The sequence below is a fragment of the Globicephala melas genome, chromosome 6 (genome assembly GCF_963455315.2).
Source record: "Globicephala melas chromosome 6, mGloMel1.2, whole genome shotgun sequence".
Lineage (NCBI taxonomy): Eukaryota > Metazoa > Chordata > Mammalia > Artiodactyla > Delphinidae > Globicephala > Globicephala melas.
The window spans coordinates 59,616,024-59,641,211 of record NC_083319.1 but is presented as its reverse complement, the minus strand read 5'-3'; the positions used below and the strand labels follow the sequence as shown (position 1 = coordinate 59,641,211).

Here is a 25,188-nt window from a genome sequence, read left to right as displayed (position 1 = left end):
TGCACAGTCCCGCACAAGAGGCAGAATACCATTTTATCTCCCTTCCTCTTCTCTATTGCTTATAACATAGACCACTTGGGTACTGAATCAGCAATCAGAAAATGACTGCTTCCAAACAAGGTCAGTTTCTTATTGTATCTATGACCTTAGGCACTTTGTTACCAAACCAGGTCTGTTTGCCTGATGCACAGCCAGCTAAACTCTGAGATACCAAGGTTTGCAGCAGAGAAAGGGTTTATTCACAAGGCAGTCCAGCAAGGAGATGGAGAAACAAGTCTCCAATCTGTCTTCCCAAAGGTGAGGGGCTTGGGACATTTGTGGGATAAAGAAGCAGACTTGTCTGAGGTGTGGGGAAAGATGGTTGGTGGAAAGGAGAAGGTGAAGTAATCTGTGTTCTCCTCGGGTGTATCTGATATATGCTTCTTCATGGGATACATGTTCAGAAAATGGTGGCGTTGACATGATCTGAGGGTGGAGTGTTTGGCCCTCTGAGGTCAAAAAGTCATCCAACGAACATTCATGTAGGTTCAGTTGAGTGGTCTCTGGTGTTGACTGGTATTGACTGGTTTGAACTGTGCAAGACTAGCTCCCTGTTCCTGAAAAACAACTTAAGCAGCTGTTACTTTAGTGATCCATTATGTCCGAAGTGTTGTTATCTACAGGAGGCAGTTAAAGTATTCTTGTGATGTTTTGTCTAAGCTAGGTGAAGCTTGGAGTGTATGCAATTTGCAAAACAATTAGTCAGTGAAGGCGGGTTACAGGATATTATTTATTAAGCAAGTTATAGTTTAAGGGATCTATATTTTCAGGGATGACTGCTCTTGACTTCAAAATCATTTAACCTCTTGTAAGTTTCCGTGATTTCATTTTTACCTGGGTAAAGATTAAACTAAAAGATGCTTAGGTTCATCTTAATTTTTACTTCATCTCAAGATTCTATGACTACACTTTCCACTTTTGCTTCCAATCCTCTGACTATCAGAAGGAGGTTGAGATGTGAGTGAGGCACAGTGCTTGGGAAGGGCCTAAAGCTGGGAAGAGGTTCAGGAATAATCACGGGATGAGATTTATCATAGGGCTTAGGAATAAGAAGAAAGTGAAGAAATAAAATAAGGGAATCTCCATTAGCAAAAGGGAGAGTGAGGAAGTTCTGTTTGCTGGTGAAAGAATTTTGTCAGTTGTAACTACCTCCATGATAAATGAGATTTTTCAGAGCCAGAATGCATCCTTAGTGTGGATGCTTTTCCTTGTAGAGTAGTGTTTGTAGTGGTTAAGCCTATTTTTAATGAGTAAAAGATTCAGTTATTTCATCCTTGATTAACACTTCTCAAAGAGTCGTTCAGTGAGGTGTTAAGAGCAATTAGAAGCATAATAACCCCAAATAAGATTGAAAACAGTTGAAAATAACAGAATGAAATATGTCATAATACTTTCTTAAAATAATTAAACAGACTGTTTTTGTAGGAATTTTCAGAGCTTTAAAAATATGAACATCTGTTGTACACCTCCAAGAAAATATCATGGTGACCAGGGTTCTCCAGAATTATTTGACCATTTCCCACCAAATATCTCCTAGGATTAATATTTCATGAAACACATTTGGGAAACTGTATAAAGTGTGTTATTTCAACATGGAAAATTTAAGTACTCATGGAGAAGTTCATTTGTGAAATGACATAGATCAGGTGTTCTTTGCTGAAATCTCAGTGTAACAGAGAGGCAGTATAATACAGGGGCCAGTTGCCTAGGTAGGAATCCAAGCTCCACTACGCACTAGCTGGGGAATCTTGGCACATCAGTTAACCTATCCACATCTCAGTTTTCTATCTGTAAAATGACAATACTAACAATATCTAACTTGCATGGTTTTTATGAAGATTGAATGAGTTCATATGTTCAAAGCACTAAGAAATATGCTAGTTCATAGGATGTGCTGTTTAAGCATTAGATTAAAAAAATCTAAGCTGTGCCAAAGGAATGTAGCTATCCTGGAATGCAAAGGGTTTTTCTATGATGGGGTTTTACCGAAGGGAAATCAAAGAGTCTTTGGAAATATGATCTTAGACAAAGAAATGTGTGCTGGAGAAAATATGTATGGTTGAGAGGAAATGTATTTCCTGGAACCAAGTAATCAATTTGAGAATTTTACCTCTTGCACATGCTTAGTCATTTACAAAAATGCATGAACTGTGGGACACTTTTTCAAATCTTCTTGCCAGGCTCCACCTGCATGTCAGCAACCAGTACAACAAACTTCTTGTCATTTTCCAATCACACTACTTCCTCAGATTGCCATACCCTTTTACATGTGATTTTTCTACCTAGAAAGCCTTTTTCCATTTCTACACCTGGAATGGTTCCTATTTTTCTTTTCAACTTCTATCCAATCCAGATGCCAGCTCCCTGATGCTTCTTGACAGAGCTGGTTTCCTACTTCTCTTTTCCCATTGCACCATTATGGTAGTTTTCACATTGTGTTGTAGTTTTTGATTGCTTACCTCTCCATCTGCTTTATATTAGTTCTCTTATTTCTGTGCAACAAATCACCCAAACTTATTGGCATAAAACAATAAACTTTTAACATCTCACACATTTTCTGATGAATAGAACTTAAGATGGCAAAAATGAATTATCTTATAGATGAACAGAATAAGCTTCCATAAAATCTGATTTCTAAGAAAGCCAGTTGAAATTTCTTTAGAGTTGCTGAAATCCCAAAGTCCTGAATATATATTTGTTTGTAAGAAAAAGGTCTTTAATCTAGACACTTTTTTTTTGCATTTAACCTTTATATGAATAGCAGGAATAATGAAAAATATGATACAACAAAAACTATTAGTTTGAATAGTAAGGGAAATTAAGGAAGGATTTGCATTCTTTTATCAATGCTACTGATTTAGTATTTGGCATAGTCCATTCTATTAAATATTCTATCATTTCCATATTTTACTGCCAACATTTTCAAATATATGTATTTCTATTGCCTCTATTTCTTGTCCACCTGTCTCTCTTCCCCATTTGCACTGTTGAACAAAAATCTGCATCATCATCAGTAAGAACTTTTTTCCCCACAAACCCCTAACCTTTTTTTACTGTCCTTATTTCTTGACTTTTCTGCTATACTTGACTCTGTTGACTTTCCCTAGCTTTATAGAATTCTCCCCTACTTTAGTTTTTGCAACTCTATAATATTTTCCCTCTTGAGTAGTTCTCTAAGCATGAATTATTTCTGTAATCATCATGAATAGCCCGTACTCAAGGGATATCATCTTAAAGCAACTTTAGTATGTTTTGTTTCCTTTTCTGTTATGATTAATCTGTGGGACTAGTTCTTTACTGCTAAATGGAATTTAAGCCAGGGCCCAAGACTTTTTAGTCACTTTTACATATAAAATGTTCTTCATTCAGTATAATTAATATGCCATTATATACTATAGCAACAAATACTTTTAACTTTGTTCAGAGTTATGGCTTTTCCCCTTTCCCACTTAGACGGGCTGATACTCTGCAATGGGGGAGGTTATATGTGTTCGTATCTTCTCTTTGCCCACTTTTTGCTTTTAACTATGATTTTGATCTTCCTCCTTGCCCTTCCCCCACCTCCGTCAGTGTTAAAGACTAGGCAGGTGTTTACGACTTTTTCCTGTCACCTCACTTCTAATAATAGTTTTTCAGAGACCATTGGGAGCTTCTCACCTACAGCATCTTTGACAGAAGTCATTGCATCTCCATTCCTGCTGATTACTTACTTTCTCAGTCTGAGGCATTCTCTTTCTCTGATCTATCCAGTTTTTTCTTTGTGAATTTTATTTTATGTATTTTTTTATACAGCAGGTTCTTATTAGTTATCCATTCTATACATATTAGTGTATATACGTCAATCCAAATCCATCCAGGTTTTTCATAGCAAAATAATCTTGCCAAAACAATGGATACCAATTTCATTATGATTAATTTTGTATACTGACCTCTGTGATTGTAAATAATATCATATATGCTAATTTATAATTCTGAATGACATTTTAAATTGAGGGCATAATGTGTTTTATATTTCTTTATATCTAAATATTTAGAATGGATTTAAGCTAATAATAATTCAATTCACTGTCCAATTCATATACATAATCCTATTCATCAGTTTAGATCCTGGTTTGAAGAATATGGACTAGTGCACACAATAAAGTCTTTAATATTTAACCATATCCTATACTATATGATTTCAACTTTTGGTTTGTCAATGTATCATGAAAGAAAATTAGCAGTCAATCATTTTTTGTACATTTTGCTAGTCTTAGGAAAATGTGGCTAACATCACAAATGATATATGAAGTGCTGGTGGTGTTTTAATATATATTTCTGTGTATTAACAGTAACAATTGACCTAAGTAGGAAAAAAATAAGGTTTTCTATAAAGTGAACAATGGACAATAATACAGTATGATATCATCTCTTCAAGGATCATTAAGGAAATAGCAAGGGTACCTCTGAATATTTTATTGACTATCTAAAGGTGTTTATGTATAATACATGTCTAACATGTAGAACACTCAGAGAAGAATTATTCAGGAATTATTTTGTTGGCATTCTGTCTATTTTATCTGGCCTCTCTGCTGAGAAAGTATTCACTAAAGATACCTTTAATATTGCCTGTATTTTAAACTTGGCATTTGACCAAGCCTTAGAATAAACAATATCTATATTAATTAATACCTATTTAACTAAAGCACAGTGATAAATAATGTACACATGTGTGTTCCTTTGCACATACATAAATATATATGTTATAGTTATTCTTAAGTACAAATATTTTTTCCCTAGTTAAACACAGACTCCTGCAAAGGATGTGTATGCTCATGGGATTACTCACATACTCCGAAGAGCAAAATCTTTTACAATGGAGCTAATCGGAGTGGTGTTTTTCATTAACTCCATTATATAGCCCATCTTGAGAATCGACAAAACACTCTTAACATTTGTATCTAAGGAAATGTCTCTAATATATTTACTTTTGAATGTTCATTTTTATTTTTTTGCTCTAGATTATCAAGTGTTCATCCTTTGTATTCTAAATTGATTCCTACCGAACTGACAGCTTTAATGCACAGAAATACTATAGTATTGTAATAACATTATTACCTACCTTCCATTGTTCATGTACAGATGCAGCAGTTCTATCCTCTACTACTATGCCAATAGATAGCCAGGACTACAACCACCTTTACTCAAGTCGCAGGTCTTTAGGAAGTAGATGCTTTTTGGGAGTAATGAACAAAGTACTGAACTAAGTCATGAAAGGTGTCACTCCTCCTGCACAGTCAGTGGGTAGGGTGCTGTGTTAAAGAAGAAACAATCTCTCCAGGTGACAATTGGATGACTGGAGATTCTCACTCCAACAAAGACTAATGATCAGGTGGAAAATGACTAAACTTCCTCAATGGTCTTTACTTTGGTTCTCCCCTAGGTCTGACTTTCAGGACAGAGGATTCTCTCCTTTCTTAGGAGAACTCCCTTAGCTCTTGCGGGTGCTTTCTGGGAATGCCCCCATGTTCAATCACTTGGCATTTGTACTTCAACTTTCTTGTAATCTGCAGTGATTCCCTCCCATATTCTCAACATTTCCTTCAGAGGCACTCCCTCTTGCCTCAAACCCCAGTCTCACCATATTCTCTCACATGAGTCTCTAATGGACTGTTGAAATCCAAGCAAAAATAACAAAACTGTGTTTCCCTTTTCTCAATGAGAAAAAATTCTGAGTAGTCAAACCCTTGCAGAAGTGAATATAGATATAATCTTTGATATATATATATACATATTTGCATTCCTTCCCCCTTCCCCAGCATTGAAAAGGAAGCTAATATTTTTTTCTATATTCATGTTTATGAAGGTGGGCAATTATACCACTACTGATATGAATCCTGTTAATTATAGAAGTAAAAGTGAAAATAGAAATTAAACCTTAGAGTAGCTGCATAGATTTATTTTCTAAATATTTTAATTGTCAATGTCATTGTCATAGTTGATATTTGTTGAATACTTGTTATGAGCCCCAACTTTTCTACACATTTTGCATATATTATATTGGTTAGTCCTTGTAATGAGGTATGAACTCTTTGTATCCCCATTTGGAGAAACTGCAACTTAGGAAATAATTTAATATTGCATTCAAATAAGATATTTTCAGCTTTGTGGCAAAAATTTTATCCAATTTTAATATCTTTGTATATATTGCTGATAAAGTTGACCATTCTGATGCATATTCATTATGAAGCCATCACACCATTTCATCCTTTTTGTTTCTAAGTAATTGGAGAAATATTTGCTTCGAAAGATTTTAAATGTTGAAAATTATGTAATAGTGAAAAAATATACAACACTAGTTTTATCTGGTATGTTATTTTAATATTTGAGAGTCAAACCAGCATGCTATAGCATATGGCAGATAAATTCAGTAAGATTCTCTTGAAGATTTTATACATTTTTTCCCATGGAAAAATTACAGAGTTTTGGTTGCATCTATATTCACATTTTCATTTATTTCTTAATACATGTTTCCTTTATGAAAGGTTTTTGTTAATCTAAATCTGGTGACATGTTCTCTTTCTCTTCTGTCTCTTTTAAATACAAGACAAGTAGTACTGATTTGTAGTAATTAAGACAGGTCCTCTTGTTTCTGATTCCTCAGTAAGCACATGGAAAGCAGGATACTTCTTATGAAGTTAATCAGCAATCTGTGACATTCAGCACATAGTGTTCCAGTGATCTTTCAAAATGTTTAATAGCATTAGATAGCTTTTGAAGTAATTATGACTAGTGTTCACGAATGCAGCGCTAGGCTTTATGTGTCACTGGATTTTTATTTTTTGCTAAAACGCCATGGATTATAAAGACAAATCATTATTTTATAGAGCTCTACAAAAGGAAAAAAAAAGCTAAATTATTCCATTGGGTATGCATCCTGATTTTAGAGATGTTAAAATTTGAAAAACAACATATGGTAAACACATGTAGCAGTAAATGTTACTACTGGCAGATAGATGCAGGAGTGTTTAGGAGGGAGGGAAATAAGCACAAGCACACAGGGCTGGTGGGAGGAGAGACTGGTCCAGTCTTTCTGGAGGTCATTTGGTTATACCAATCTAAAGCTGTAAAACCATTCATATCTTTCCTCTTAACCAAAAGAAATAGTGAGACACGTGCAAACATTTAGGAACAACTTCTACGTGTTAGGCTCTGTTCTAAGAACTTGGCATCTATCAACAAAGGGAGCAAAGATCCCTGCCCGTGTGGAACTCACACTGTAACAGAACAGAACATGATTGTGATAGACTGCACTGTGATAAAAACAGATTATGGAACAGTGTTTGATGCATGATTCTAATTTGTAATTAAAAAAAGAAAGAAACATTATAAGTAGCCTAGAGTAAGTGATTGGTATGATGCACTTAGTCAACTGGGTTTTACTTCCATTTGGGTTTTATTTTATAAATTTTAGCCAGATTTGATTATTAAAAATGTAAATAACTTACATGGGCATGTTTCTATTTTACTAACCAATTTATTTGTGTCCTTCTGTTTTTATTCGCTTGTGTAAACTTATTCTTAAAACAGAGTCTTTATTAGATTGAGAACCTTAAGAGGGCAAGACCAGATAAGTGTGATTCTGTTAGTAAGTATTGACTCAGTGATTCTCAAAGTAGGGTGCTCTATCAGCAGCAGCAGCATCCCCTAGGATCTTATTAGAAATTCAATATTTGGGACTCTAGTCGCCACCTACTGAATCAGAAACTCTGGAAGCAGGGTCCAGATATCTGTGTACAACCAAGCCCTTCAGCCATTCTGATATACTCTGAAGTTTGAGAAGAACTGCAGTAACTGGGCAGTATAATACATCTGCTATGCTAGTGAAATAAGAGATTATAGGAATCATATTAAAGAAAAATATCTTTTTTTTCCCTCTGTTTTTGATAGGCAGTTGTCAGGATAGCCTACAAATGGATTCAGGGCTAAATCGTTGCATGGTATCTGGCTAAATCTCTTTTATTTAATAATGCCCAGCCTACATAGTAGAAAGAGTAGAGAAGTATGCAAATATTCATGAGTTTTTCTATTTGAGAAATAAAGAAACCTACTATTTAAGTAGTTGAAAGAAAGATATTTTACCTCATAGAATCATGGGAAATAAACTTATGTCTTGACACTAACTAAATTATCTTTAATACAGTGTAAATAAGTTTCATATTGAGCAGTTGACTACTAGAAGAAATAAGAATGTTCAATAAAAATATTTTCAATATTAAAAATAATATACTTTGGTACATAAAACTCAATTCATAAAAATTACAACTTTATTATATATTTGTAACCACATAATAATTGCCATTATGCCAATTATATTTTTGTTGTATTAACAAATATTCATTAGTATGTTATAAATGGCTCAGCTTAGTAGCTAAATTGAGGAACTCCCCTGTGATTGGAGGGGAAGAATGAGATAATAAACAAATAAACAAATGGACAACAACCAGACCATATGTGACACTAGAACTCTGACCAACAAGCCTAGGAATCCAAACCACAACCTCTGCATCAATTTGCTCAGAGTGGTTAGGAAAGTCCAGGACTTTCAGAATATTTTCAAGTGAGTGACTACCAACTTTCTTAATTTTTGTCTCCTCCTTCCAACTCAAAACCAACCAGAGAAAGCCAAAACTGCTCCCCAATCAGTCACATAGGGTGCCCTGCTTCTGGTTAACCCGCCTTCAGCTTTTCCATGCTAATAACCTCCTAACAAAACATACCTGAATTCTTCCCTTTTGTTCACTACAAAGCGCCTTGACACTGATTTTGACAACTATTTTTCAAACATGAGACCAAAAGCACAAGCAACAAAGGCAAAAATAAATAAATGGCACTACATCAAACTAAAGTTTCTGCACAGAAAAGAAACAATCAACAAAATGAAAAGGTAACCTACGGAATGGGAGAAAATATTTGCAAACCATATACCTGAGAAGGGTTTAATATTTTATATATATATATAAAGAATTTATACAACTCAGTAACAAAAACAGAAAAAATCTGATTTAAAAAATGGGTATTTTTTCCAAGAAAGACGTAAAAATGGACAATAGACCCATGAAAAGATGCTCAACATCACTAATCATCAGGAAAATGCAAATCAAAACTGCAATGAGATATCTCCTCATACCTGTTAGAATAGCTACACTCAAAAAGACAGGAGATTACAAGTGTTGGTGAAGATGTTGAGAAAAAGGAACCCTTTTGCCCTATTGATGAGAATGTAAATTGGTACAAATGCTATGGAAAATAGTACGGAGGATCCTCAAAAAAATTACAATTACTATCCAGCAATTCCACTTTTGGGTTTATATATTTAAAAAAAAATGAAAACAGGATCTTGAAGAGACATCTGAACTTCCATTTTCATTGTGGCATTATTCATAATAGCCAATATATGGAAACAACCTGAATGTCCATCAATGGATGAATGGATAAAGATTTATTTATATCTATATAATGGAATATTATTCAGGCATGAGAAAGAAGGAAATCCTGCCATTTGTGACAACCCGGATGGGCCTTGAGAACATTATTCTAAGTAAAATAAATCAGAGAAAGACAAATGCTCTACAATATCACTTACATGTAGAGTCTAAAAAGCTGAACTCATAGAAATAAAGGGTAGAGTGGCGATTAGCAGGGGCTTGCAGTGTAGGGGAAATAGTGACATGTCAGTCAGTGAATACAGACTTGCAGTTAGAAAGTGAATAAGTTATGGGGATCTAATGCATGGCATTGTAATTATAGTTAACAATACTGTATTATACACTTGAAAATTGCTAAGAGAGTAGATCTTAAATGATCTTACCACGAAAAGGAATGGCAATTTTGTGATATGATGAGGTGTTAACTAAGGCTATAGTGGTACCCTCACTGTGTCACAAAAGTGTTTCAATTCAACACATTTTACAACTTAGAGTTACATAATATTACATGTCAATTGTATCTCAATGAAGTTGAAAAAAATGACAAGTTAGAAGTGTCAGTAACAGCGAGAAGGCAGAGAGTAGAGTGGGTTTTGGCAACAGCAACAAGTAGAGTGGGTTTTAATTTTGTTCTGGGTATTTTGACTTCAGGGTAATTGTGCAGCAGGTAAGTAGAAACATCTAGCACGAAGTTGGGAAATAACACTTGAACTGGGGAGTACAGGCAGGTCTAGAAATACTTATTTGGAAATATTCCCCATAGAGATGATGGTAACTTAAGCCATATGTATGAGGGTAATTTCGGATATGGAAGATGTAGACATAGGAGAGGATCACAAAATATAGTCATACACTGATTCACGTATTCATTCAAAAATCCCCGAGCACAGCTATGCCCCTGGGCCTTGTGCTTGGTGCTGAGGGTAGACATGCTGCAAGTCTGCCTATATTTAAAGATACTGGGAAGGAGAAAAAAGCAAAGCAAAACCCACAAGCTGTAATCATCAGAATATTAAAAAAGAAAACTAAAACTAAAAAATAAGAAGGCAGTGACGGAATCCCTGGCATAAGAGAATTTCAAGAAGGAAGTAGTCAACAAGTACACGGGCTGTGAATTATTTGAGGGTGATGATGACATTAAGAAGAATGTGATTTGATGTTTTGGCACTATTGGAGATGCTCAATAAAGAGTGCCATTATAGTTATTAGGGTAAACAACATATTGTTAGGTATAAAAAGTAAGTGTAGACTGCCCACCCAAAAGAAAAATAAAAGATAGAAGCTTGAAGAGGTAGGCAGATCAAGGGCAAAGTTCTCCAGGAAAGGTAAAGCTTGACATTATAGGCTGAAAGGAATGATCAAATGGAGAATGGGAAATTGATTGTCATTAGAAAAAGCATAAAAGATGTCTTTAGGACAGGCAAGAGAAGATGAAAACAAGAATACAAGAAGGAGAGAGAGTCCTTTCTTGGAAATGAAGTAATATATTAGGAATAGATGAAGACACATTATTTAAATGGAGATAGGAAAATTGAAGTTGTTAACATGAATAACTTTAATCCACTTAAAAATGTATAAGCAAATTATGTCATAGCAGGAGAGAGAAGTAGATACAGAAAAGGGGGGGATTGGAAATATTTCACTTTTGTGGCTATTAGGAATGCCATGGGTAGGTAACTGTTAAGAAATGATAATGATGATGAAACATGAGCAATGCATAGGGCTAGTTGTGTGGTGGAATAGCAAAATAGGAAGCAAACATTTAGGTATAGCAGCTTTCTTTTTCAAAGCTTAGAAGAGAGGATTTTATGGAACATCATCTAATTGAGGTGGGGAGGATTAGAGTGGAAGGGAGATTAAAGAGGAGACAGAGGTTGTGGGGTACATGATCTATGACTACCCCATCTTAGAGGTAAAGAACACATGGCTTAAAAAACCTTGCTGATATTGTTAAAATGAAGAATCTGGTCCATAATTCCAGGACAGGGCCTGAGATGCTGCATTTCTAACAAGTCCAGAACTATCAATGAGAATCTATAGTTTATTAAGAATCCCAAATGATTTGTATGTGCGTTTAAGAGGTATGGGCTTTTAAGTTTGAGAGGTACTGCTATATACCTCACTTTTATCTCTGTGTTGGTAATTGCCAAGAAAATGGTAAAAGGAAAAGAATAAGGAATACTGGGTATTTTCCAGGGGGTTATTCAAGTAGCCAATATGTAGAGTAAGCTAGAAAGGGACTATGCGGTCCAAATACAGCTCTGTACTTTGAGAATAGGGAGGGAAAACGATCTAACAGTCATGATGGCAGCTGCTGAACTGAAGCTCCAAAGCTTATCTGACCTCTTGCAACAGTTGAAGTGAGATGAAAATAAATGTTGCTATAGCTACCAAATAATTTCCATAAAGGTTAAACCAATCCTGTGAACTTTCACAGGTTCTTACAGATTTCCCAGTATAACCAACTCCAGTAATGAAAAGATCATGATATTATGCTGGAAATTATCATTTACAATTTTAATTTCTTCTCAAATGTGTAGGTATCTATAACACAACAGCTTTTATCATGAGCGTTATTATTTTTGAAACTTTATTAATGTGGCTGAATGGCAACTTAGAAAAAGTATAACATGACAATACCACCCATGAAAAAGGGTTTGGAGAATCTCCTTATAATATACCCATTTATAGTTGGAAGTTATTGTTGCCAATCATATGAGCACAACAAACATTTTTAATAAAATGTTAATGTTTTGAATAATTTGGAGTGGCATGTTTAAGGATAATGATATCTAAGAGTCAAAATATTAAATGTAAGGATCTATACATTTTAGTTTAAAACATGTAAATTCCCACTCCAAAAATGGATTGCTTAATGTTGTTTCTATATCTATTTGACACCAGAAATATTTGTAATCATTACTTTCGTTTTATACCTTTTTAACAAAGATAAAACTTTATTTAGAGGTTTTAACATTTTGGTTTTTTGTAAGCACAATTTCAAACCAGATATCCATTCAGTTATAAAGATATCAAAGGCACCACTACCAACAGGCTAAAAGACAAATTCCAGCCTATAATGTATTTTGGCAACTTTTTTTTTTTTTTCCTAGTCATGCCTTTTGTTATATAGCAGTTTTCAAATAACTTCCAATTATATAATGAAATCCTCACAAAAGCCCTGGGAGATTAATGGTTTGTGCTGTCAGTTAATTCATGAATAACATCTTTCCTCAGTAGATTTTAAACCGTGGAAGAAAGATCGCCATCTCTTGTCATTTCCATTTTCTCTAATATATACAAACATGTTAATGCACAGTAGGAAACTAATAGATTCAGACAAATTTGAGTCTCCAAAGAATATGCTGTACAATTAGTTTTCTGTCACAGTAAAATGTATCCAAATTCTTTACGATCATATTAAACTAATAAGGTGATATAAGGCACAAGTTTTTTTATAATAGCTTTTTTGAGATGTAATTCCCATACTATAAAATTCTTTTTTCGTATAACCTTTTAAAGTGTACAGTACATTGGATTTAGTGTATTCAGCATTGTGTAAACAGCACCACTCTCTAAATTTTATAATGTTTTCATGAGCCAAAAAGAAAACCTGTACCTACTGGCCGCCATTCACATTCTGCTCACCCTTCAGTCCCTGAAAACCACTAATCTGCTTTCTGTGTCTGTAGCATTTCTCATTCGCATTTAAATGGTCATCCATCCAAGCCTGAGATGACATACCCTGTCCAGGATCCAGTCTCCTCCCATCTTATTACTCTACTTGTAACAGAGTAGAGTTTAAGGGAGCAGAAAGAGGAGTGTAGCCTCTCATGATTAACGACAACAATAACAAAAAACAAACAAACAAACAAAACTGCCGTTAGAGCTCCAGGCATTAATGCTGCATTCTAGCTAGAGAATTAACGAGAAAAGGAGACAAAGATGGGCGTACTCTCTACATTCAGTGGCACTTCCTAGAAGTTGCTCACTCTGCTTGCACATACATGCTTTTGCCAGAGCTTAGTCTTATGGCACCAAGACTAAGACTCTTTTTCCAAGTAGACATGAACCTAGCTAAAAATCAGCAGTTCTTTCGCTAAAAACAGGGAAAGATGGATATTGGGGGATAACTGGAACTTTCTGTCATAGTGTTAAATCCATTTGAACTTATTAAAATATATTAAGCTAGAGTTTGGAACACCTGAAGAACAATCCTTATGAAAGAGTTTAGAGTGTTAGGGCAGCATTTGTAGTGCCTTTTGATAGTGGCAATCAAATATAAAATCATTAAATATCATATTTGTAACCAGGATATAAAAGTTATGAGATCGGGGCTTCCCTGGTGGCGCAATTGTTGAGGGTCCGCCTGCCGATGCAGGGGATGCAGGTTCGTGCCCCGGTCTGGGAGGATCCCACATGCTGCGGGGCGGCTAGGCCCGTGAGCCATGGCCACCGAGCCTGCGCGTCCGGAGCCTCTGCTCCGCAATGGGAGAGGCCATTACAGTGAGAGGCCTGCGTACCGCAAAAATAAATAAATAAAAGTTATGAGATCGGACCGTGTTTGTCTTGTTTATCACTTTAACCTCACATTCTAGAATACTAGTGACTGACACACAGTTGCTCAAAAAATATTTATTAAATAGATAAATGAATTACTGAACTAATATAGTTATATGTGTTGTTTATAGTTATAGTTGAGCAACAGATTTACAGATATACAAATTACCTAATTATGGGATGAGTTGATAGTTCCGAAACTTATCACTGCCTGTCCCTCCAGCTTTCCCAGGATTTAAGATCTGCTGTGAAAGAAATGATTTAGGTATTGAATAAGACATTGAGAAAGTCTGGATGTTACTGAGCTAAGGTAAAAATCTAACACCTAAATACAGGGTAGTTTTCTTCCTAAGGGCCTGTCAGCAATTATTTCTTTATTGAAGCATTGAATTATTTCTTTAGGTGTTTATTAGTTATTTATTGAGGATTTACAATATGCCAGGTTCCATTGAAACAGTCTACTTTTTTCCCCCATACATGTAGTCTGCAATTATAATAAGAATTATGTTTCTGAGATGATAAGCTTGACAGTCTTGAAAGAAGCAAGAGTTCAAAGTCTGTTTTTTTTTTTTAATAAACATAGTATTTGCAATTTTCTAAATGTATAGAAGGCTATCTGGTTTTCTAAGAAAGCATTTCTGATAACTTATACCAAAATTATGTATATATTACATAAAACTTGGATATTTTGTAAAATCTCATGTATTCTAAGATTTATTGGCAGAAAATAATGTATAGTTTCAGTTTAGCATTTAATGAGCTAGGCACTATGGAGCTGTCTCTATCTAAAATTTGTCATAATATGTTGGAGTTGTAAGACTGGAATGATTTAATTTGTTTACTATTTTTGTACATTCATTTAAAATAAATTGAGCGTGTAGTTATATCTCTGCTTTATGAAGTTGAATTTTTATTTCATTCTAAATAGAATAAAATGGAAACCCTTAATTTATTTCACACCTCCTCTTCATTAAAAGAATCAGAATTTCTTTGCTGCATGTAATGAATAGAGTAAGAGAGTTTGTGTTTGAAATTCAGCGGTACCATTTCTACCTCTATGCTCTTGGGCACGTTTATTAACCTCTCTAATCAATTGTCTTATCTATATAAGAACAGTAATCATAATAACCTGGTAGGATTGTTCTAAGGATTAAATGAGTTGAACCTAAGGCACTTAACATACTTCCTGACGCATAGTAGATATTCAATCAATGTTAACTACTATCGATACTTTAAAGGATCAACTAAGGGGATAGTAGACATATAATAAATGTGTAATTACATGACCCCTGAATCTAATTTTATATATATATATATATATATATATATATATTCATCAAAATACCACTTGCAAGAAATATTGCACAATAGTAAAATAGAATGTGGAATCTGGGTTGTGTAATGGTTCACAGAACAGTTTGATACCAGGGTCTCTGGGTTAAAACCAAAAACAGCAACAACAAAAAACAACTTGTGTAATAGTACATTTACACAATAACTTTCTCACAGCTCAAGTTTTTTTCATGGGTAAAGTTTAGATACAGTTGTGGGAATTAAATTAGTTGATACATACAAAATACTTAAACCAGTGCTTTACATATTGCTTATTTTTAGTAAGTGCTATTTATGGCATATGGCTTAATTGAGATCCTGAACTTAATTCAGCTTGAGTTGAATTTTGACTTCACAATGTATTAGTGATAAGACATTTTGGAGTATATTCTGGCAACTGTTAGCTTCCATTTTTTTAACTGAAAATGTGGAAAATAATCTCACTTTTTGTGAGTATTAATGGAAATACAAGAGACTTTTGTGAATGCCAATTGAAGATATATGAAATAAAGTATAGAAATCTTAGCATTGTACTATTTATCCATTGCTAACTAAATATTATTTTTCTAAACCCACCATACTGTCTTTAAAATAATTTGCAATTATTTATAATTATTTAAAATAACTTCACAATTTTTAGGTTTCCAAATCATTTAAAAATTCAACCTTTTGTCATTCCCTTTAAAAATTGAATTTTTCAGCAAAATTGAGCCAAGAAGAAATAAAGTACTCCAAACTGTGTTAACATCAGAGAAATCACCATCTGAAATGCCAATTCCATGAATTTTTCCAAACAGCCACATATCCAATAAATCCGTTAATTAATAGCTGTAATCTATAGAAATACTAATTCAAGTACAACTTTTTAAGATTTCTGCAGTAATTTGACAGTTATATAGACATTACTGTGAAGGATTCCTCCTTGAATATCATAGGTTTAGGATATTAGACTTCCAGAATTACCAATCTCTCTCTTTTTTTTTTTTTTTTTTTTTCCTGAAGTTTGCTTACTTGGCTCAGCATAAGATCTTTCTGAGTGGTTATTCCTCCAAAGATAAGTAGCACAAATGAAAGAAGTATACCTGATCAAATTCATTTAGCTAGAATCTTATTACCTGAAACAAAATTTCCTGAAATGCATCAAGGACCACCCTAAGGACCACATTGTCAGTGCCAATGTCATTGACAGTTTAATAACTGATCCTTCACCACAAATCTCTCCCCTAAAAATATTTATCTCATTCATATCATGTTAAAATGGCCTCTTTCCTCTTTAAGTATATCCCAGTACTCAGTATTCTTGCCTGAATCAGGCCATGTAAATCATCGAAAAAGGTAGATTAAAGTTGAGGTGGGCCATATTTCTGCTTTGGCTTTCTTATATGCCTAAAATCACCTCCCTGGCTTGGCCTTCGGTTTGAGAAACAACTAGCCAAAGGCATTTAATGTCATTTCTAGAATCCCTGAATTTAAACATAAGCAGTGACTTCAAGTCTGAGTGTCCAACATATCTAATCAGTATAACAATGTCAGTAATACAAACAAGGATGTCCTTTGGATTTACTGTTACTGAGTATTCACATTCAGATACAGATAAGCATTCTATGTGTAACTGGAGAACATAAATAACCTTATGTGCTTTTTATGTTGAAATTCTATTATTCAGTTGAAAATGTCAATTTATATTGCAAATATGCAACACAGTGCCTGCAGGAATAATCTAGCATCTGATAGTGCTAAAAGAAATCATTGTTTCTGTATTATAATGTCAAATCTTAAAGCTTGACTTTAAATCTGTAATAATAAAATGGTAATAACCATTAAAAATTTCAATTAGTGTATCCAAGGAGTTCATTCCACGATGGCAATACTGAATATTGATTCTAACACTTAATTTAACATTTGCCCCAAATTTAAATTGATGCACCTCTTGATAAAAGAGGGGAACACTGGGGGCAAGTCACTATAATTCCTTGATTGACTTTCTGAAGTATAAGCATTCAGATCACACTAGATTCTTGGGAAAGACTTCCCTTTCAACCAACATCAGTAGGAAGTAGATCTTCTGAAGAGATCTTTTCCTTCCTTGCTCCCATAGGGAAAATGAAAGCAGAAAGCAGTAGAATAGTGAGCCTGGGACACTGGCAAGGTTAGTCCATGTGCATTCGGATTAGTAAAAGGGATGGGAAGCAGAGACATCTATGGAGGGCTAGTAAGCAGTGTAACCACTTGGGAACACGGAGACCTGGGGCCATGGCCAGTAACTGGAGTGAAACACAAGTGGATTGAGAATCAGATACTCAGAGTACAGTCGAGTCTCTGCCACCTCTTGGTTCGGTGACTTTGACCAAGAAAGTCTGAGCATTCATTATGGAAGATTTAACTCCGCACATGCATTTCAATTTGCAGAATAAGAACAATACATTTTAATGTGAATATTTATACTTCAGTGATAGTAATAGTTTGTTTTCCACTAACATTTGATCAGAAGAATGTTAGAAACATTTTATTTCACTCAGGTGGTTCCTATTACTGTCAAAATCATTTCCACATATGATAATGCCTCCTAAGAATTAAATAGCATTCCTTTGTCAGATAAACTATGTTATATAATGTTTCCTTCATTTGTAGTAGAAAAGATTTAATGAACAGAAATCTGAGAAAAACGTATCCTCCAAAGCAACACCACTCATAAGGAATTTACATAATGGATGTCAGTTTTCTATCTTCTATGAACTTGTAACACATTACACAGTAGAGCACCTGCGTATATACCAGTCATTCATGAGTTTTCTAAAGGGCTCATAAATGCTACTAATTTCTTCATTGAGGGTAGAAATGAAATCTTCAGTTTCCTTATTTTGTTCATATAGAACAGTATCTACCTCGAAGGAAGCAAATTCAAGGGCGTAATAAATGTGTGTTGATGAGCAAGTTACCACAGCATCAAAATGATAAAACTCTTGCAAAGCACGTTAACGACTAAATATGATCACATGTGATGGTAATCAAATGTCTTGATTTAATGACAGTAATAATAACCAGTTTCATAAAGTGCTATTGGAATACTACAATGAACTATGGAATACTACATGATCTTTAAAATGATGATAGAGAATATTTATAGTCATGCAGAGATATATATTACCCACTGATTAAAGCAAAGAGATCAGTTGGATTATGGTATGCTAATCACATTTGTACACAGTAACGTGTGTGTGTGTGTGTGTGTGTGTGTGTGTGTGTGTGTGTGTGTATTTGACACTGTTAACTGAGTATAACTGAGAAGGCTTTTTAAAATAATATATGCAAAATACACTTTGCTTGCAAATGTGTCCCTCACCCATAGTTCCCACAAGAAGCAAGAGACAAATTTTCTCTGCTTGTTTGTCATCCCTGCATTAAAGAGCTGAAATTAGAGTAATTAATTTCAAATCACAATAGTGATGTGAGCTGAGTAACAGTAATGCTATTTCAGACAAATGTAGTCAAAATTGTCAAGTTATATGTACACTAATTACACATAAAATAAAATTTTTCATGATATTGAATCACTATTTAACATTTTATGATCTTGAATTAAAATGCAATACCTATACTAATACAAAATGTTTTTGGTTGTACTTTTTTAGGTCTCAGGGTGGTGAACTTTTTCTTTGAATTCCTAACCTGTGAGCCTACGGTAAGATTATAATTAATATACTAAATTTTATAGTTTTTCTCTATTACCCCTGCTTGATTAATAACAGTAAAGGGAATTTGCATAAGTAGCTTGATACTTTACCTTACTTTTATGGAAATTTTGAAGAAACTATGTGATATTTTCTATCTAATGTTTATGTTCTTGAGTAGATTATAGTAATATAGTCATTTGATGTAGCCTTTGATAGGTTTCTAAGTGAATTTGAAGCATCGTTCAGGAAGGTAAAGATTTATACCATGGACAAAATTTCTTTGGATATGAATGACAATTTTATATATTAATATTTATAGCGAGGTCTATTTGATGCCAATGAATAAGGCAATGAGTTATTGAAAGTAAAACTTATAAAATTATAACCTGTCAGGATTTGTCAAAATTGGGTTCTTCTATTAAAACTTGATGTTGGAGCTTTAGAGAGTTGAAAGTAAAATATGTAAGTATGGAAATAGAGATGATAAGAAATCACCAGTAACTTCTAAGGTGATTTGGGGAGGTGTTATTTATTTGTTAATTTCTGTGGTTAATGCATTCAATAATGTGTTAAAAATGTGAATATGGATTACATTTATAATTGATTACTACAGAATATAAGTAAACGTAAGTCTGTGTTGTGAAACTGATTGGGTTATTTTAGTAAAAGGATTTTCAGTGTTTATCTGTTCCTTAATAGTAAACATGACAAAGATTTAGCTTGTAATTGACATATAAAATACAGATAATATGGGCATTTGTATCATTCATTTCATATCTGGGGGGAACGATATCTTTGGAAACACAGAGGCAATTGACCCCGTCTCCTCCTTACCTGGTAATTCAGCACTATTGAAACGTATCTTGAAGAAGTTGTTTTAAGAGACTGTAGGCAACCACCTCTGGGCACTCTAATGTGTTCCCTTTGGTGATATTTTTAGAAACAATGTAAGATTATGAAAAACAAGTGTTACATAGAATCAAGGGAAAATCCCTCTGCCCTTCCAGAAGGATTCTGCTGAAAATGGAAGACATTTTATAAAATGTTATTTGGATATGCATAGAACAATAATTTTATCCTTGAGAAGTTATTTTTTTAATTTGTAACTTATATTTTACAAATATATATAAATAAACCTACAAATCATTTCGTTTTATAAAATGGTACAAAATATTTTTTAAATTTATGTCATCTCCTGTCTTTTTAATATTCTCATATAAACATACACAGAGAAAATTGCTCATAGCTTAAGTGCACAGTCTCAGTGAATTGTCACAAAATGAACACACCCATATAACCAGCACTCACATAAATAAAAAAAAAAAAAAGATAAAAATTAGAGTACATTGTAGCCCCCACCTTAATTGCTCTTTTCTAGTAACTATACCCACAGAACATAAACACTATCTTGAATTCTAGGAAGATAGATTACTTTGCCTACTTAATCACGTTTTACAAATGAAAACATATGATAGGTACTGCTTTGCTTCTTTTGCTCAAAGTTACATTTGTAAGATTATATGCTGTGGTAAATCACTCCTTCTCATTACTGTGTAGTAGGCAACTGTGTGAATATACCAAATTATGGTCCTTTCTCCCATTTATAAGCATGTGGATAGCTTCTAGAGTTTGGCTCTTATGAGTAACAGTCATATGGATATCTGGAACATGGCTTTTAGGGAATATGTGTATATATTTTGTTGGGCATATAGGCTGTGCATATGTTCTGCTTTAGGAGAGAGTGACATTTTACCGAAGTGGTTATTTCAGGTTTCAACAGCAGGATGTGAGAGTTCAGTTGCTCTAGATACTCAGTAACACTGGGATTTTTCATCCTTCTCTTTTAGCCACTTTGTTGTGTATATAGGGATATTTTAATTTGAATGTCCTGAAGATTAGTGGTACTAAAAACTTATTTTTTAAAACTATTTGTCGTATTATCTATTATCCTTTTAAAATTATGTTATTTATCCTTTTTTTTATCATATACATATGGGTATTGAATCTTTTGCTGGATATATACACTGATATGCTAGGGTGCCTTAACCTGATTCATAAGAGCCTACTGTTGAAGTGTCAAGAATTTTGAAAGCTGCTTAGTAGTTTTAAAAGCACCACATATATTGGCAAACACTAAAAAAATAGGACTTTTCTTCTGGAGTACTAGGTGTTAAACATTTACTAGCACACCACTGGATATTTATATTGTATATGAAACCATTGGTGGAATTTTTCATCTCCTGTTGATGTCTCTTGATGAATAGAAGTTCTTCATTTTAATTTATTCTAGTTTCTTAGGTTTATTTCTTGTGTGATTACTTTTTGTATGATTTTGTGTCCTATCTAAGAAATAGTTGCCTTAGCCATGGTTGATAAGATATTTTCCTTTAGTTTCAATAAAAGCTGTATTGTTTGAACCTTCACATTTAATGATCTCCAGGTATTAAAGATATTGTTCTATAATATTATCTTGTGTGCTTAAGATAGTTAGCTGGATAGCTTTTCATTAAGATAGTAAATGCTCTGTGTATATGTTAAATTTTTTGTTGTAAAATTTATATATAAATATGAAGACACTGATATTTATGATTATTTAATAATTTAATGTAGCTACATATAAGCAATTTGTAGTATTTCATAAAGTTAATATATGTATTTATGCATTGTTCACTATAAGTTTCACATGCCAAAATCAGGTGGCCATAATTTTGAAATATCCAAAAGCATAACAAAATTAATATTTGATTTTAACCTTACATGTATTATAATTTATTTCCATTATATATTATGGAGTGAACCAAAAGTCTGCAAAATAAATATTCCACACAATCATTAAAAAACTCAGAATAAAATGGATAGCTAGTGGTAAGCAGCCACATAGCACAGGGAGATGAGCTCGGTGCTTTGTGACCACCTAGAGGGGTGGGATAGGGAGGGTGGGAGGGAGACGCAAGACGGAGGAGATATGGGGATATATGTATATGTATAGCTGATTCACTTTGTTATAAAGCAGAAACTAACACACCATTGTAAAACAATTATACTCCAAAAAAGATGTTAAAAAAAAAAATCATCTTAAAAAAAAAAAAAAAACACCTCAGGATATTGGCTAACCTTTTGGCATTCAAATAAAATTATTATTAAAATATATTTAGTTGCTTCCAAAATATTGTCTAGTAAATTGAATAAACATGTAAACACCATGATAAATACAGCCTGAAGGCTTGACTGCAAAGTATTATTGTATGAACTTCATTAAGATTTTATTTGCCTTGTGATTAATATATAGAGAGATCGTTATAGATACATATAGATATACGTACGAAAGTTTTGACAGAACACAGCAGTGCACACAGCAGTGCACCACAGCAGTGCACCACGTACTAGTGTTTTGTGTCTGATAAGAATGATAGTATTAAAAACGGTATTATTTCTCCCTTAAAATTCTGAGTCAGTTATATAAATATGTGTGTGTTTACCACAGATCATATTGTCCTATTATGCATCTTTTGTGAGTTGAATATGTGTTTCCTCTCCAAGTTATCATCTTGATTTAAATACATTCAATTTCCTCCATAATAGTTGAAATATTTGAGAAATGTAATGAAACATAATGGAATTAAATGATTATTTTCAAATGGAAAGTTCAATAGTTTCAATATGCACATGTCAAATTTAGACTGTTTCTTTTTTAATCTCTGGGTTTTTATTCCAAGCCAGTTCATTGACTTCAGAGTAACTCATAACTCAATGGAAGTGCAAAAGCAAGCCATATAAAATGATGTTTCTATTTTATTTTTTAAATTATTTTATTGAAGTATAGTTGATTTACAATGTTGTGTTAGTTTCTGCTGTACAGCAAAGTGATTCAGTTATACATATCTGCATTCTTTTACATATTCTTTTCTATTACGGTTTATCACAAGATATTGAATATAGCTCCCTGTGCTATACAGTAGGACCTTGTTTATCCACCCATTTGGAGCAACATGGATGGACCTAGAGATTATCATACTAAGTGAACTAAGTCAGAAAGAGAAAGACAAATACCATATGATATTACTCATATGTGGAATCTAAAAAATGACACAAACAAACTTATCTATGAAACAGAAACAGGATCACGGATATAGAGAACAGACTTGTAGTTGCCAAGGGGGAGTGGGGGAAGGATGGATTGGGAGTTTGGGATTAGCAGATGCAAACTAAAGTGATGTTTTTAACAATTATTATTTTTCAAATCTTTATAATAGTGAGAAATCTGAGAAAAATTGGGGGTTTATAGATTAATCCTTGAAATTAAATAAAAATGATACTGATTTATTTTCATATGTTTGGAGAGCCTGGGATTTGTATCAGAGCTGTTATTCTTTTGACGTTGTTGCCTGTCTGAGGTAGCCAAAGATGATAAAATATAGAGTGTGTGCTAATAAAAAGCTAATTAGGTGATTTTCACTTTTACTACATTACTAATCACTGTGGGATAATTAAAGCAGGAAGGACAAAGGTGAGTGAAACACTGAAGAATGTCTTGAAGATTGGTCCAAAGAGTTTACATAGCAGTAATGGGTCTGATCCTGTACTAGCCGTTTTAAATAGCTAAATAATGAGTTTATCTGTGAAATACAGCACAGGTTACACAAACCTTAATTCATGAAGGTGTCTGTCACTGAAGATAAATGATACTTAAAGGAAGAAAATCCATGAAGACACAGACAACATACAGAAGTAATTGATGGCAGGCAAATATACTTTATTTCATTTTCACAGAGATTACAGAGTTTAGGGACAAATAAAGTTCAAAGATACGCAGTTAACATACTGAAGGAAGAAAAACAGTAGAAACTGAAGAATTATCAACATGTAGAATATTTTATTATGCATAATTTGAGCCCCAAACTAACCCTTTAAAAAAGCCTAAAAGAAAATAAAAAAGTAAAATACATTCAGAAATATCCAAGTAACTAAAAAGTTTTGGTAATATAAATGAAGACTGAACTTTAGAATAAAATTATTGGACACACAAAATATTAGCTATATATTTTTAGTTCCTATTCAATGATGTATTTATTTCCTTGAACTATTAAAGTACAATGTTATGTTTTCCTCCCCCTGAAAAGTAGAAATATTTTCTAGTTCCTGGCCTAGTATCTGGCAATAGCATATGTTCTCTAAAATTTTGCTATCTAGAAAATCAATTCTATGTAAACTAGAGAAAAGTTTTCATGTTTCTTTTGCTAAATAAAACATTTGTTTTCTGAAACACATCCTCTTTCCAAACTTTTCTTCCCTCCCTCCCTTCCTTTTTTCCTTCCTTTCTTTCTTTCTGCCAACATTTATGAAGAACTTACTCTGTACTAGGAAGATGGCTAACTAATGTTGCAATGGTGCAACAGACAAGGCATATATATATTTATCAATTACACAGTAGAAATTAGATTAAAGTAGAAAAAGGATTAAATAAACAAAAAGTAAATCTCAATTTTGATAAGTGTTATGAAGAAAAACATTCCCAAATATAAAACAGCTGGGACAGGAGTTGATGTTTAATGCTTCAAAGGAAAAGTAGAGTTCCCCATATGAAGGGATGAATGGGGAAGGAGTATAAAGAGATTTCTAGCCTCTGAGGGAAAGGGGAAAGGGGAGCTGGAATGTTCAAAGACTGTAAAGAATGTTAGTGTGCCTGGACCATAGTAAGTGAAAAGGAAGGAGGCATGAGATAAGGTTTAGCCTTGTAAGCCGTGATAAGTATATTGGATTTTATTATAAATGCCATTGGAAGCCATTGAACATTTTTAAGCAAAGGCGTATAGTAATCTAAATCAAATTTTAAGAAAAGTGCTTTGTGGAGAACTAACTTTTAGGAGGAGATGTTTGCTGAGTTCAGAGAGAGAAAAATGTGATGCCTTGGTCCAAGATGGGATCACAGTGTATTTTGGAGGTAGAACCACAAGGATTTATTTAATTTGAAGTAGATGGTGAGAGGAAAAGAGGCAAGCATGAATTCTAGATTTGAACAATTGTTTGTGTAGCAAAACCATTCACAACTGAGTTGGTCTAGATGGAGTTGGGGGGCAGGTTCTACTAATAGAATCAATAACTCCATTTGGGATCAA

General features: G+C 33.6%; 1 protein-coding gene across 8 annotated transcripts in view; it reads left to right on the top strand.

The window, feature by feature from the left end:
- Nucleotides 1-25,188, top strand: part of PTPRD (protein tyrosine phosphatase receptor type D) — a 2,143,764-nt gene that overhangs the window by 951,386 nt on the left and 1,167,190 nt on the right. For all 8 annotated transcript variants that reach the window (XM_060300920.1, XM_060300919.1, XM_060300918.1 and 5 more), the window contains exon 7: nucleotides 19,031-19,080. The gene's annotated coding sequence lies outside the window, so the exon portion shown is untranslated. The remainder of the gene's footprint in view (nucleotides 1-19,030; nucleotides 19,081-25,188) is intronic.